The sequence below is a fragment of the Dromiciops gliroides genome, chromosome 2 (assembly GCF_019393635.1).
Source record: "Dromiciops gliroides isolate mDroGli1 chromosome 2, mDroGli1.pri, whole genome shotgun sequence".
Lineage (NCBI taxonomy): Eukaryota > Metazoa > Chordata > Mammalia > Microbiotheria > Microbiotheriidae > Dromiciops > Dromiciops gliroides.
In genome coordinates this window covers 420,239,169-420,243,428 of record NC_057862.1, presented here as the reverse complement: position 1 = coordinate 420,243,428, position 4,260 = coordinate 420,239,169, and the positions used below count along the sequence as shown (strand labels likewise).

Below are 4,260 nucleotides of genomic sequence, written 5' to 3'. Positions count from 1 at the left end.
ATGGTATGTGAGGTTAGTTTATAAGGGATTCTAAAGAATGCTTTCAGTGTGGAAGAGCTTTCCAGGCTAAAGAGACATCTAATGTTAAAAGGTACAACAGAATCAAGAGATAGAGGAACAGTAAGAAGGATGGTATTGCTAGACCACAAAGCACTTGGAGAGCAAAGCAAAATGAGGCTGCAAAGGGAGACTGGAACCAGATTATGAAGGACTTTAAAAGTCAAACAGAGAAGTTCAATTTTTTGCCCCACTGGTGATAGGGATCCTCTGGGATTGACCGAGTACAGAAGGTGACATGGTCTAGACCTATGGTTTAAGAAAAATCACTTCAGGGGCAAAGTGGCGCAGTAGATAAAGCACAGGCCCTGGATTCAGGAGGACCTGAGTTCAAATCTGGTCTCAGACACTTGACACCTACTAGCTGTGTGACCCTGAGCAAGTCACTTAACCCTCATTGCCCTGCAAAAAAGAAAGGAAGGAAGGAAGGAAGGAAGGAAGGAAGGAAGGAAGGAAGGAAGGAAGGAAGGAAGGAAGGAAGGAAGAAGAAAGAAGAAAGAAAGAAAGAAAGAAAGAAAGAAAGAAAGAAAGAAAGAAAGAAAGAAAGAAAGAAAGAAAGAAAGAAAGAAAGAAAGAAAGAAAGAAAGAAAGAAAGAAAGAAAGAAAGAAAGAAAGAAAAAGAAGAAAAATCACTTCAGCAGCTGTGAGGAGGATGGATTCTAGGAGGGGAAAACTTAAGGCAGGGACACCAATTAGGGGAGGCTGCACTGTGTTAGTGGAGGCAAGAGGAGATGGTGGCCTAAACTGAGGCAGGAGCTTTGTATGGTCAGCCAGGTAACTGATGCTAGGCAGGCTTGGACTCATAAAGTGACTACTGCCCTATCCCTAAGGAGAAAACAAAGAGAAGATAGCTCTGATCAGCCAGCTAGATATTAGTGTGCACTTATTCCCCAAGGCATCTCAGCACCTGTCATTTCTCAGCATTTATGGAAGTAGTTGGAGGCATGAATGACCTGGAAATTGTTGTATCTAGATGACCCCACTGTCCTTGTAAAAGTGGTGGAAGATGAGAGGAGTAACATTCTATGCATTTTTGTTACAAAGGTCTGGTTTTCCTTGTTTTTTTCTTTGAAAGGGGAAATGTGAAAGAAAAGGGTTTTTTGTTGTTCATTGAAAATATACAATAAACTAAAAAAGAGAAGTATTGAAGGATTTTTTTAAAAAAATGTTTAAAGAACAGAAAGGTCAGAAAGTATCCAGATAAGCAGGACAATTTTGAAAATTGTATGTTGATAAAAGTATGTTTTAAAAGTAAATTGCCTATACTAGATTAGTAGTTTCACATACAATCTCCTTTTTCTGTACTACTATGTATATGCAAAATTTTAAATTTTATTTGGTATTGAGTTTAAATTTTTAAAAATAGAAGATAAGGAAAAACAGCTGAAAGAATTTGGCTAAAGTGTGCAGGTTTGAAACTATACCAGTTTTTCAGAGACTCTTGTCAAGTGTGTGGGTAACATAGTATCTCATCACTGATGCTGAGTAAACAGAACTAGGAGAACATTGTACGCAGTAACAGAAACTTGTGCAATGATCAACTATGATGGACTTAGCTCTTCTCCGCAATGCAATGATCCAAGACAATTCCAAAAGACTCATGATGGAAAGTGCTATCCACATCTATGGATTATGGAGTCGGAATATAGATCGAAGCATACTGTTTTCGCTTTATTTTTGTTGTTGTTTTTTTCTTTTGTTTCTTCTTTTACAACATGACTAATATGGAAATATGTTTTACATGATTGCATATATACAACCTATGTCAAATTATTTATCATATTAGGGAGGAACAAGGGGAAGGAGGGATGGAGAAAGTTTGCAACTCAAAAATTTATTTTAAAATGAGTTTAGGGGCAACTAGGTGGCTCAGTGGATAGAGCACTGGCCCTGGATTCACCTGAGTTCAAATCCACCTCAGACACTTAACACTTACTAGCTGTGTGACCCTGGGCAAGTCACTTAACCCAAACTGCCTCACCCCCCCCAAAAAAAAAATGAGTTTTAAATTGTCTTTACATGTAATTGGAAAAAAAAAATACTATTTAGAAAACCATAGTGTTTGGGGCAGCTAATTGGTGCAGTGCATAAAGCACCGGCCCTGGATTCAGGAGGACCTGAGTTCAAATCTGGCCTCAGACACTTGACACTTACTAGCTATGTGACCCTGGGCAAGTCACTTAACCCTCATTGTCCCGTCCCCCCCCCCAAACCAAAAAAATCCACACATAGTATCTCATCAAGGAATGAACATCAACCTTGAGAAGATAGAAATACTTAGTCGTTCATGTCTAAAGAGTTGAGGTCCAAAACTAGTTTAGGTTTGGTGGCTATTATCCCAAATTTGTTAAGAACTGTGCTGCTGACAGGGGAGGTGGTCCCTTGATTAGTCAGTATGAGCAGCAGAGAGCCTGAAGCCCTGTCATGAAGCAAGGCTGGAGAGAAGCAGGAAATGAGACCTGAAGGGTCCAGCAAGCTAGCCAATTCACCTTTTTATTAAGGATCTAGGAGAGAGTCATTCTAGGCTGCTAGATCATCACCAATTATGCAAGGAGAAATGTTACTTTGTGAAAGAATTTAAGAGAAAAGGGGCCTTTGAGAAGTGAGTTCTTCAGAATTTGAGGAATGTGATCCAGGAGAGAAATGAACAGATTCTACCCAAACGTAAAGAAAGAGCACAGGACCACCTGAGCCAGGCTCCCCAAAGATTGCAATCAGCCAGCCATTTAATCCATAAACTTCAACAGAAAGAGCATGAACAAAGAAAGCTTCATAATCACCACTTGTTCAGTTGTGTATGACTCTTCTTGATCCCATTTGAGGTTTTCCTGGCAGACATACCAGAGTGGTTTTCCATTTGCTTCTCCATTTCATTTTACAGATGAGGAAACTGAGGCCAACAGTGTTAAGTGACTTGCCCAAGGTCACACAGCTAGTAAGTGTCTGAGGCCAGATTTGAACTCAAGAACATGACTCTTTCTGACTCCAGACCCAGCACTCTATCCACCTCACCACCTAGCTGCCCATGATTAGTGTGATGAAAAACATCACATAACCCAATGGGAAGATTTCATAAAAAGAACAATACAATAAACAGGCTGCAATGGATGAAGAACACAAAAAAAGACACAGAATGCCTTAAAGAATAATATGCTGGGGGGCAGCTAGGTGGCTCAGTGGATAAAGCACCGGCCCTGGATTCAGGAGTACCTGAGTTCAAATCCAGCCTCAGACACTTGACACTAGCTGTGTGACCCCGGGCAAGTCACTTAACCCCCATTGCCCTGCCAAAAAAAAAAAAAAAGAATAATATGCTGAGATGGAGAAAGACCTAGCTAAATTTTCATCTTTTAAAGAACTTGAATAATAACAACAACAATACAAAAACTTCTCTCTGTGCCCTCTGCCCCCCCCCCAAATAACCAGACTTATTTGCCCTCTTACAAGCTTAGCAATAGGTTTTGGTGGTAATGTTTTATCAAAGAGCTGATAATAAAGATAAAAAACTTCTGCTAGAGTTCAGATTTAATGTTCATTATAAAAAGAAAAGAGTACCATATGTATCCAACTTTAAGTGCCTCTGTATGATTTATTTAAATAGGGGAGTAGGAAGAAGAATGGAATGACTTTCTTAGATCATCAGAAGTTGCAGTCTCTCCATGCCCACTTGACTGAACAGAGAAGAAAATGCAAATGTAGCAGAATTCTCAATCTGTGAAAGATAATCTGGGGCAACTAGGTGGCACAGTGGATAAGGCACTGGCCCTAGATTCAGGAAGACCTGAGTTCAAATTCGACCTCAGACACTTGACACTTACTAGCTGTGTGACCCTGGGCAAGTCACTTAACCCTCATTGCACCGCAAAAAAGAAAGCAAGCAAGAAAGATAATCTAATCCATTCTCATATATGAGAATTAGTGATTGTGATACTTGTTTAGACAATATATGGGCAGTTAGGTGGTACAGTGGACAAAGTGCTGGTCCTGGAGTCAGGAAGACTCTTTTTCATGAGTCTCTCTCTCTCTCTCTCTCTCTCTCTCTCTCTCTCTCTCTCTCACACACACACACAAACACATACAAAGAGAGATACTCTATACACGTTACATATAACATGTATAATATGAAGTACAGTTTATAGTATATATATTCCACACAACATGTGTGTATCTACAGGTACAATTATATCTGCATACGTGTACATG

The 4,260-nt window shown here is 39.8% G+C and overlaps 1 pseudogene; it reads left to right on the top strand.

Annotated features, from left to right (window-relative positions):
- Positions 1–3,403, top strand: LOC122739021 (annotated as a pseudogene).
- Positions 3,404–4,260: the final 857 nt, after the last annotated feature.